Source organism: Onychostoma macrolepis, chromosome 09 (genome assembly GCF_012432095.1).
Source record: "Onychostoma macrolepis isolate SWU-2019 chromosome 09, ASM1243209v1, whole genome shotgun sequence".
Taxonomy (NCBI): domain Eukaryota; kingdom Metazoa; phylum Chordata; class Actinopteri; order Cypriniformes; family Cyprinidae; genus Onychostoma; species Onychostoma macrolepis.
In genome coordinates this window covers 12,495,669-12,507,705 of record NC_081163.1, presented here as the reverse complement: position 1 = coordinate 12,507,705, position 12,037 = coordinate 12,495,669, and the positions used below count along the sequence as shown (strand labels likewise).

Sequence of the window (12,037 nt, the reverse complement as noted above, 5' to 3'; positions counted from 1 at the left end):
ATTCTAAAGATAGTTAATGTTAAACATTTATGAGGAGTGTAATTTTAGATCAATCAGATTACACTGTAAAAAGTATTTTGCTTATTGCTTATCACATTCTGTAGCGTTAAGTTTAGCAGCCCTATATAACGTAACACTATATAGAATGAAAACCAAGTGATACACATACAGTGTCATCCACTTTTCAGCAGACTCTTTCCACAAGGGATTTAAAAAAAAGTCTTTGTTCAAAAGTTACAAGTTATGAACTGAACCAAACCAAAACAAACCAATCAACTATGAGGTAAATCACATTATAAACTTCAATTTGAAGCAAAAAAGTAATCCCATAAAGCATTGCAAATGACATAATTGTATAAACAATTATGAAGAAATATGAAACTATTGATTTAAAGATGTTGTTTACATATATGGAAACAAAATCACATTTATTGCAAAGTATGCATATTGTGAATACAAGTATGAGAGTGTAGTATGGAAACTGACACATCATTCCCAGTGCTTCATGGAAATAGGTGGGCTGGGCGCTCAAATGTTCTTTAAATGGGTTTTATTTAAATTTCAGAAGCCAACAGTTGCACTCTATAGAACCAAAACAAAAAATAAAATGTCCATTTGGACACGTATGGATAGGACAAAAACTAAAATTTACATGGAACAGATAAGTTTTAAAGCATGAGGGTTATTATGATTTTTTTGTGTGTGTGTGTGTGTATATATATACATACATGTATATATAAATTAAACAGAGTCGTCTCAGTTTGACTCATAAGTATATAAAAATAAGAAAAAATCAAATATATTATTCTGTATCTTTATGTGTAAAACATTTATTAATGCACTTTAAATAAATAAATAAATCAGGTTTCTAAATATGAGCTAGTATGACCTCCCAAACGACACCTGCTGTTTTGATATCAGTGCAAAAAGAAAAACTGTATCCCTTTAAATAGCCTCCACCGCCCTGCCTGATCTGATTCTGACCATCTTCTCAATTTTAGCTCAAGCAATCAACTTGCCACTATATTGCAAACAAAACCATGTGATGCAACCTGCAGCCGCAGTATTCAACTTATCTTTATACATGGGAGAACAAATTGGACTGACATGCGGCATAATGGCATGCCCCTGCCCTATTCAGTCTTACCAGGCATGGACAAAACGTCTGGGCTGATGAGTTCTTGATAGCATTTGGTGGTTCCTTTGTATACTGGAGCTCATCTCTGAAAGTCAATTAAAATCCTGTAATGTTGACACCGCCAGCGCGTGCCCCTATCAACTTCAAACGCATCCATCACTCTGAGGTCGCGTGACATTGCGCAACAGGTCAGGTGATTAAATGGCTGCGAACGCGAGCTGCTGGAAATCAGTGGTGGAGGTAACGAATTACAACTACTCACGTTACTGTAATTAAGTAGTTTTTCGGGTACTTGTACTTTTTTTAGTATATTTTTAAAGCTGTAGGCCTACTTTTACTTCTACTTAAATACAAATTAAACAAAATAATCTACTTCTTTACTTTTAAATCACAGGTCGTTACTGAGTACGCCCACAATTTGAATTGACGAAACTTCAGTAGCCAATAACAATATACGATAGTAAATGGACCAATGAAAGCCCTGATATCTGAACCGCGAGAAAAGCTGCCGCTGCAGCAGCAGGTTTGGAGGAGCTGATCGGACAGTGAGGGAGCTCAGCGTAATTTATGGACTCAAAGTTTGGAGAAACAAACTACATGGTAGTGTTATCATACATATCTATATTTTGATACCGATACTGAAATATTTGACAAGGTTCCAATTCTCATTTTCCACAGTATCTCCCGTAGGCCTATATACCGATCTCGCTCTGAGTTTGACACGCATCCGCCTCCTTTCAATTACAGAGTCTGAATGTCCGCGCGGGATTGCAGGTATTGCGCATAATTCTAATCATTCCCGCGCAAATGTGGCGAGCGCTTTATTGTAACATGAGAACACAGTCATGTAATCGCAGAAAACTGGATGCGAGCTCTCAAATAGGCTTTATACAAATGAACTGCCTGTCCTCTCCGGTATTGCTTGTGTGCACTCAGATTGTGTGCAATCGCGATCTCTCCGTGCTTTTATAGTAGAAATTATTTCTCTTTGCTCCTGGATTAAATTGTCAAAAATTGTCAGCCATTCAGGGGTGCGTTTCCCGAACAACGACGTAACTCGCTGATTAACCACCAAAGTACATGCATTGTTTTGGAAACGAACTAACTAGTCAGGACTGTTTCCTGAACACGGTCGCATGTCCGTCCTTTGAACCACATTGGTTCAGCAACATAGGTCCATTGGTAATGACGTCACACGCATGTGGTGGGGGAATAATTTATGCCATTTAACTGATTAGAGATCTCTAAGATGCTGCTGTATTGAACATGGCACCTACTGACTAATTTACTATTTTTTTGTTCCCTGTCATTTTGCATTATTTGATGTTTGATTCATCGCGAGTTCCCTCTTACGTCACACTCTGGGGTTCCCTTAGGCATTTATGCACATGCGCACTTTTAAAAAATGGCACTTACAAAAATACATAATTAAAATGCATTTTATATTTAGATAGAATGCAAGATACAGATAGTAATGCACGTTAGCTTGCTTGTTGTGCCCAAGAGCATATTTATTTAAGCCCATATATCTTATTAACAAGAAACTATGCTTCTAACCACAGATCGAGAGCTGCAGTTCCAACCAAGTAAGTTTGTGATGCTGATTGCGAACGTACGTTTGAACTATGGTTTCGGGAAACACCGAATCGTTGAACTATGCTGGTAACGACGGAACTTGCGACCATAGTTGGTTAACAATGCTTTTGGGAAACGCACCCCAGAATAGATCCACGCCTGACCAATGAAAATGCCACTGGAAATTTTATTGGCTGTAAATGAAATGCAGCAGAAAGGCTTTCAAGAGTCAAATATGGAACTTTAATTTATTTACAATATCAGTTTGTGCATAAATGTTTCGGAATGGGATATTTGTATGATTTCTACATATAAATATCCTAGTCTGTCTAACTGCATCACTACATTGTACAGACATTACATGATCAAAGCCATCTGATGTTCCATTTATCTAAATAAATAACATGTATGGCTCTTAAATTCAGTGTTGTCATATTTCGAATGCCTCAACTGAATTGAGGTCATTCATTTGTTTTATAATTGTATTACTGATTGTGTAGGCTACTTGTTTTTTTGGGGTTTTTTTTGTAAATTCAATTCAGTTTGAAATCATGCTTCCCTGTGCTGTAAGCTTTTGCAACAAAGTTACCCTATTTTAAAGACACAAATACACAGAATAAGCAAATGTTTAAGATTGACATTTTTGTAATGGTAATTTATGTTTATATGTATGTAAATAAAAGCCTGTATGAAAATCTGTACATCTTATAAAGCACACGTGTCTTTTTAGAAGACTTGGATTAAACCGCTCAAAGCTTGAAATAATGATTGCCTTGAAAAAATTGAAGGACAAAAAAAAAAGATATTAAAATATCTATACGGCAGTATGTGGTAGTTTTGCCAATGGTACTGAAAATGATTAAAGTCATCATGAAATCAAAAATTACCCTACTTGCATTTTAGTGCACATAGTCTTGTGGTGAACAATTAAACCGTGCAAGTCAATACACTGAAAAAAAATAAATTGTCTGCTGTTGTAATCTTTAATCAAAAACTGAAAAATTGCTTCCGCTCGGGAATGGCGTTCTTGCTCTGACGTCAGTTTGACAGCTTGGGGAGAATCCTCTTGTTAAGTGTGATGTAAGGATTTATGTTTCTGGGTCCAAGCCTCTACTCCTTTCACTTGAGAATACCATCTCAACAGCCATTTATGCGCACTATTGAATTAATATTAGCCTACATATTTAAGCTAAGCATTTAAAATATTGCTGTGCACAGTCTCCGTGCTCACAGTGTCTTCGATACTAATAATTTAGCTGAATCACTGTCTGGTCATCTGGGATTTCAGTATGGAGACAAAGGTTAGGGTTATAATTTTTCAGTATTACATGACATCCTGGGTGTATATTAGCACAGTTTGGTGTTTTCTTGGGGCGTCTGACAGAGTGTTAGGACCCAGAAGTGGTGAAGCTTGATGTCAGACGTAACAAGCAGATATTCTTAACCACTCTTATTCAACCGTGAGTCTGCTCTGAGCAAGAGGTGGAGAGGAGGTGCACCACAATAAAGCCCTGCCCTTTATTCAGTATTCCATTTCAGTTGGAAATACATCACAACACTGAAGTCAGTTGCAACTTCTGGATAACGGGTACTTTAATATTGATATTTTTCAAGGTATTGAGTTTAGAAATTCCTGTATCATGACAAATAATTCACATCCTTTCTCAATAAGATAAAAATAGGTTTTGTTCAAAGTATTAAAGCTATTATCCACATAGATCTTTGATATGAATGAATATTTTTTGATAATTCATTAAATAAATAAAAAAGTAACTAGTAACTACTCTGAGTAGTTTTTGAGAAGAGTACTTTGTACTTTTACTTAAGTACTGTTTTGACACCAGTACTTTTACTTGTAATTGAGTAGCCTATAGTATTTCAGCAATGTAACAGTACTTGTAATTAAGTACAAATTTTCAGTACTCTTTCCACCACTGCTGGAAATCCAGCTTTTTCACGCAAATCGGTTCTTTCGAACAGTTCGCTGTTCGAAATAACAATTATTCTTTTATGTCATAATTAAAGGCATAATTACATCCAGACGCACATGCTAGCAAATAACTACGATAAAAGTGTGTGCACATTTTGATTAGTTTTACGTATTTTTTTTATTTCATGGGTTCTTGACTAGCCTACAAGTTGTTGCAGTAATGGTTTAGCTCATAAAAACACAGTCATTTAGAATCAAGATATAATTAGCATTTACAAGTTCGTTTTCGCCCTTTAGTCGGTTTGCGAATCGACAAGTTTGAAATAGACGGTTAAACGAGTCAAACAAGAGTGCCTCGAGGAGCACTCAAACCGATTTACAGCAAACGAATCCGAATTCAGTGCGAGATGATCAGACTGGGGAAAAACACGATTGACTGAATTTCATTCACTAATCAGACATCGCCAGTGGCGTCGCGTGTGGGGAGGCAGGTGACGCGCTGTGCAATACTATTGCTTGCTGAGACAAGGGCGAGCAAAAACCGAATTAATTTGACAATGAGTAAGTGACAGACATCTCTCTCTCTCTGTCTCTCTCCCTCTGTCTCTCTCCCTCTCCCTCTCTCTCTCTCTCACTTGCCATCTCACTTCGTCTCTAATTGTGCTACGGACAGCTTTAAGCACATCTGGGAATTGCAGCGACGCGCTGGCAAAGATTAACGGCCCCTCTATGCTTTGTTGCTGCTGTATTTGCATGATAATTAGTTGAAGGCTGTATATATTTTAATTTATTTATTCTCTAGTGCTTGCTAATACACACAGAGAGAGGAATGCCGCTACATGCATTAATTACAATGATTAAAGTGTTCACTGTGCAGTCTCTTGATGTGTTTATTAAATTAATAAGTAAATTGACAGATGAGACTTTGAAACTCTCTGAATTTTTCCCTTGTTTATAGAGTCCTGGCACATTTAAAACCTGCAGTAGTTCCAAAAGGATCAACCTCTTTCATTCCTTGAGGGAGTAAGTATTACTGAGTGAGGAAGAAACATAAAGCCTTTGTGAAGTAATGAAGCTTGAACATACTATTGTGACTTACATTAAAGGATTAAATGAAACATAATTGGTTCCATAAGAATTTCATCCCTGGAAATATGTGAGATTGTTATCCCCAATGTTCCTATGTATATTATCTATATTATTAATAGAATACACACTTTCTTGGATTTAAATTTATTTGCCATCACCAAAATTGAAAAATATAAGCTGCTACATAAAACAATTATAACAATTATTTGATTGTACAAATTCATGTGAGGCACAGTGTTGGTTTTTCTTTTTAGACTAAAACTTTATTTTTCGTTTTGGAAAGTTTGTAATTGACAAATATCACCTTGAGCGAACCATCACTGCCAAAGCGGTCTAGTCGAACAATCCGACTCTCAAACAATACGAAAACCTGGGACGTGGTTTCTGCACTTCACTGTTAGGATGATATGATACCTGTCAAGTTGATGGAGGTCCCATCCTCCAGCCTCCTCCAGGTCTGCAGGCAGAAGCCTGTACTCCGAGCAGGCCCCCTTCTGCCCCGGCGTACAGTGCGGCCCATTAAAATTAAAGCAGCTCCTTACTGTTGAAACGTCATGTCCATCCCATTCCCCAACATGCATTGGGAACAAAGGGAACAATCTATTTTCCTGATAGAAGCCAGCAGTTGGTAAGAGGTTTGAGATGAGTGCGAGGATACAATTTGCCTAGAGAGTGCCCGAGGATCAAGCCAGCCCTGACTCACTCTGGAATGAGGCTGTCAGCTGGCAACCAGCAGTAATTGCTTCCCATGGCAGGACCCCACCAGCCAGAGAAGAATGTGTGCGTGGAGCTCGTCAACCCGGGGATCAATTTTCGCAACAGCCCAATCATAATTGTTTTCTAAGGATATGGAACTTGTTGCGAATGCGAGTGGAGGGCGAGGCCTGATTGACACTCATTGACCAGCGTGAGCAGATTAGGGCCAATCGAGCTTGCAGCTCGGAGGCACGGTGCACTGTTTGTCACTCAGGTTGAGGAGAGCAGAATAAGAAACTCCAGACCCCAGAGAAGCCTCGGCCCGCACTGGAACTGTCAGTCCACACAAAGCTGTTAGCACGCAGTCAAGTGCACGGTTTCTCAATCGTGCAATTACAAATCTTCGGCATTATTTAAACCTTGTGCCTTGATTCTGTGTGATATAGAAGTCCTTGAATGTCCTGCATAGGAAATGTTCAGTCCACTAACGATCTATCATCTGTCTACAGATAATTTTGTACGCTGTCAAGCACCGAATTGAATTGTAGGACACTTGGATGGCTGCTGCCACTGCCAGCGGGTCCCAAGACCATCTCAAATGTCACTTCAGCCGACTGCTAACATGTGGCCCTTTGGCCAGTGACTCTGACATGCTATTATCTGTCTGGAGAAGAGACGACGCGGTGTTGTCAGAAACCCGTGTCTCTACACATGTATCCATCACAGAGTGGCAGATGGCTTGGATCAAATTATTTTTTGTGTAAAAGGCCGTGTGAAGTTTCAAAACGTGACTGCCACAGATGCCTCTCACAGGAGGCATAATAGAGCATCTTGTGTGGCGGCTGCAGATGCCTCTTGCAAAAGGCATAATAGAGGAGCACCTTGGGAGAATCCAGCAGCCATATGGATGAGGCTGCGGTTTTCTTCTGGCTCAACCCAACAAATTTACAAAAGAATGCATTAAGGTACCATGAGGCCCCTAACCAATGTGGGCTTGAATGTCAGCGAATCTATTGTATTTGTTCTGAACGTCAACACTAATACACAAGTACAGATTTTAAAACTAATTCAGCCTTCACCGGCTCTAAATATATGACACAATCTAGTTCTTATATATGTATCTATTTCTGACATAAATATGTCAATGAGTATGCATCATTACAGACTAACAAGTAAGTCTCACTGGGATGCTCCTTCCCCTCCTCTGTCGCTGACTTCATTAGCATTATTGTAAGGGGAAAATGAATGGCATAGCATTGTTTAGTAGCATGTGCTTCGTGCACCCCGTTCACTAAGGCCCTGTTTACACCTGGTTTTGAAATCTCTTTGTTGTTCAGATCAAAAGTGAAGGGGCATCTCAAAAGCATCTCCTGTGACCACTTGTGCTTGGATTTCATGGATAAGTGGCTTGCAAAATACTCATTATGTCAGTATGTTACATTATTATGCTATGTTCATCTTTGCATAATCACAATTTTAGATTAGGCAAACATATATAAATTATAATATACATTTTTTTTTAACTAATAAATTAGAATGATTCACCACAGACATACAGCCCTCTTTATGCCACAGTTTCTATGGTTAATTTTAGTTTTTTTTTTTTTCACAATTGCAATCACAATTTCTAATTAGGCAAACATATAAATAAAAATCTAAATGCGCAAAAATCTGAAATGAGATTAAATTAATGAATTATTTATATAAATGAAAATGTAAAACAATAAATAAGTAAATTTTGTTTCTACTGGTTTCACTGTGAATGATTCATCAATGACAGAGCACTCACTTTGTCAGTCTTACTGTTTTATTTTTTAAATTATATTTGCATATATGGTCATTTTTGCAAATATATTAATGAAACTATAAATGTAAAGAAATTAAAAATTAAATTAGAAAATACGATTTAAATTAGAAATTAAAAAATAAATGAGATTAAATTAGTAAATGTAGTTTTTTTATGACACAAATTCACTTAATGGTTTCATTGTAAATGATTCATCAATGACATTCAGTACTTATTATGTCACTGTTTTTATGCTTTGTTATTTTTATTATGTTTGTGCAATAGAAAGTTCTGAATAGACAAACATACAAGCGAAAATCTATTTAAAAATTAAATAAATAAAAATTTGATTAATAAATGGTTAAATTTATGAATTAAAGTAGTGAAAGTAGTTTTTATTTGAAACAATTTCAGTACTGGTTTTATTGTGAATGATTCATCAATGATGTTATTTGAAATAAATAAAATACAACCACCTGAATTTATTCTAGTAACGCCCACTTTTCACAATCAATTAATTTCCCTATTGATAAAACCAAGACCTGTCCTATATTCTTTTTTCTTGTTGAAATATCCTGTCGTACATCAGATTATGAGGTAAAATTGGTTGTGAACACTGTTTCATCTCGATTTTAAACCATGAATATGCACACAGCTCCATGCTGTTTACTATGGGCTACAGCAGGTGTCCCCAAATCCCACCCAGAGTCATGTACTCACACACACACACACACACACACACAGAAACGCTCACACTGACTGTCACCCTGTCACTAGTGTTGTGTCAGGCCCAGAGGTGGACCTGCAAATGACTCCTCAGGCTCATCAGTGTGCTGCTCCAAAATAGTTGTCACAGCAGGAAACCTCTGGAGCTCCTTGATGTGGTGTACAGCTTACCTACAGGCAGGGCTTTGTCTATGCCAGCCTCTTCCCTGTGAGCGGATGAGTGCTGCATGACTACCGTAGCACACAGCCAGCCCTCGTACAGCAGCAGGAGACGGAGCTCACAGCAGGGTTTGCGTGCGTGTTGTGCATCTGTGCACGTGTGTGTGTGTGTGTGTGTGTGTGTGTGTGTGTGTGTGCTAGGCATCTGTTGTAATGACTATGCTGATTGGCGATCATGTGTACGTGTGTGTGTGTGTGTGTTTTAACCCATAGGAATTAATTAGCCTGTCTTTTTCAGAACAGAGGTGTCTGTTGTATGTTGGGACAGCATGCTGAGATGAGTGATTTTTGATTTTGTATTATTTATTCATTATGTTTTTTTTTTTTGTTTTTTGGCGGTTTTTTTTGTTTTGTTTTACATTAGTAGCCATGCTGAGATTTTGCCTTTGAAATATATTATATATAATTATGTGAATCTGGCAAATGACTTTATGCATGCTGATGAGGTCAAATGTCTTATATCAAGAAATGAATGCATAGCGTTCTTGACTGAACTCAGGTCAGCTGATGCTCATTCTACACTTGTCTGAATCAGCATTTAGACAGCTGACAAAATTGTAGTTCTGACATTTGCAGTTGTCAACAAAGATGTCTTTTATTTGCTTAAATGTGACGTTAAAGTTGGGACAAAATGGAAATCCACCCTATCTATTTTCTTTTTCTCAAAGTGTCATAACTCAACCTTCCAGTAAAACAACAGACTTCTCTTTTGATGACGTATGCTGGACTTTTCCAATCATTTAGTCTGATTAAACTCACCTTCTTACAATCAACTGCAAGTTCACAATAAGATGTTTTTTGTTTGTTTGTTTGTTTTTTTTTAGATAATTTGCTTCTCTTACAGTAGATGTAGATGTCTCAATATGGATTCATTTGAACTTTAATATTAACCATGTAAATCTTGCCAGCATTTTTGTATCACACACCTTTTGAACTCATCAATAATTACAATTATAATATTTGTAATAATTATTATTATAATTATTACAATAAATCTTCCAAATGTTCTACACTATAAATAAAAATTGTTCTAAACATTATTCCCAAATTAGGGTTCTTCAGCTTGTAATAATAGCAGAACCATTTTTAGTGCTAAATAGAAGTATTTTTTAAGTTCCATAAAGAACTGTGATTTTAAAGTGTTGTATAGGACCTTATAAAGAACATTTTAATTATATTTTATTTTCATTAATATGTATTATATTGATATTATTAATATTGTTTATTACCCCTCTATCTGCCTGGATTTGTAATATCTTATTTGTATATCTTGTTTATTAAGGGTTTTAAGTAAATAAAAGTTGTTGTTTTTTAACTGACATGAAATTGTATTTGTAGTTGGCACTGAACATGAATAAATGCATAAAGAAGTAAAACACAAAATAGTAGCAGAAAATAGATGTAATGAAGACCAAGTTCCAGTTCATCATAGTGTGTATTTTGGTGTAACTGAGTGGCAGTTTCTCTGAGCAGATAATGCGCTTATGGAATGTGACAACATATGAAATTCACAATTGAAAACTTTACTTTAAAGTTACAGTTTGTCTCTTCCATTCATGTAAAAACAATTGTTTATGAAGGCCAAAATCAGTGAAAATGGACAGTATGTGAGCCCTTCACAATGTTAGAAGGAAAAAGTGATATAAAGTCATGGGATAGCTGTAATGTGTTTTGTTTTTAATAATTACACACACAAAAAAATGAACACAGCTGGTCACACTTACATGACTGTTAAACTAAAAAGAGGAAAATACATAATAATTGGAAAGTTAGCTGCGTTGAACTGAAAATCAATAATGAGGTGCTTTGACAATTCCAGATTTGAAAAACAAAAAAAACATTTTAACTCAAAGAACCATTTCAGCATAAAAGGGTCCTTTAGGCTGATATGGTTCTAAACAGAGCTGTTAATACGCTGTTGTGTGTCCATTTTTTATAGATAATATAGACTTCTGCACAGATTTCAAGCTTCAAGTGGCATTTACCCAAATAGAAAGTCAGACTTTATGAATTAATATAAATGAAACGCAGCCGAAGCTTGGTCAAAACACCTTATTTTATATTATGTTAAATTATATTATACGCCATACTGCCTGTGCAGCCCACTTCATAGCGCCTAACCAGGGGTCAGGGCTCAGCGTTGAGAACAGAGCGGCTAAGTAATTGCCTGTAACTCAGGTGTTAGGGGAATGTGCTGGTCAAAGGTCAGATTTATTTCTTTTTTTTCATGAGCAGAGCAAATAGCCACCAAACTGCATTCCAATTGACAACTCTCATTATGATCTCTCCAAACGCCCGTTACTCTTCTCTGCCCAGATTTCCCAAATCCCTGGCCTTCCCTGCTCAACCACACAGGACCCAAGGGCAATGCAGTGTCACCGCTCAACACAGGCACCCTTGTATACACAACTCCCGCAACACTTGTATCAAGTCGGCTAATGGTTTCGGTTTCACCGCGATCAAAATTAGCATCGGGCTGGGTGCACCTCTCGCCGCTACCTTTGCAGAATCTCAAGTATCTTATGCAAACTGTGTGCGTTTGTTGGGGAGCTCTGGCAGCGACTGATGAGTGTCTCATTATCTCCACACCAGCCGTACACAGTAAGAAGAGCATAATCAAAGCCTGGGGGTACGTATTAATTATCCTTTTGAATAGTGATGAAATTTTAAAAAGATCTCCTTAAGGCTCCCATCATCAGCAGATGAAACAAAGCTCGGCACAGCTTGCGTGTTGAGGCTCACATGTGTTTTTACATCTGTTCAGGATATTTCAATTTGATGCTCAACAAGCTGAGCCTGAGATTAAAGGATCATACGTGTCATCCACACAAACATCACTTCCAGAGCAGGCGAGCGTACGTGAGCTCAGCTTTTCCAA

The 12,037-nt window shown here is 37.2% G+C and overlaps 2 long non-coding RNA genes across 3 annotated transcripts in view; one reads left to right on the top strand and one right to left on the bottom strand.

The window, feature by feature from the left end:
• The window catches only part of LOC131547481 (uncharacterized), a 117,864-nt gene extending 116,520 nt beyond the window's left edge, over positions 1-1,344 (bottom strand). For both annotated transcript variants that reach the window (XR_009272945.1, XR_009272946.1), the window contains exon 1: positions 1,148-1,344. This is a non-coding gene — a long non-coding RNA (uncharacterized LOC131547481). The remainder of the gene's footprint in view (positions 1-1,147) is intronic.
• A 223-nt stretch (positions 1,345-1,567) lies between these two features.
• On the top strand, positions 1,568-7,977 carry LOC131547482 (uncharacterized). Its single transcript, XR_009272948.1, has 4 exons — positions 1,568-1,738; positions 1,817-1,912; positions 5,602-5,666; positions 6,938-7,977. It is a non-coding gene; the product is annotated as an uncharacterized LOC131547482 (long non-coding RNA).
• Positions 7,978-12,037: the final 4,060 nt, after the last annotated feature.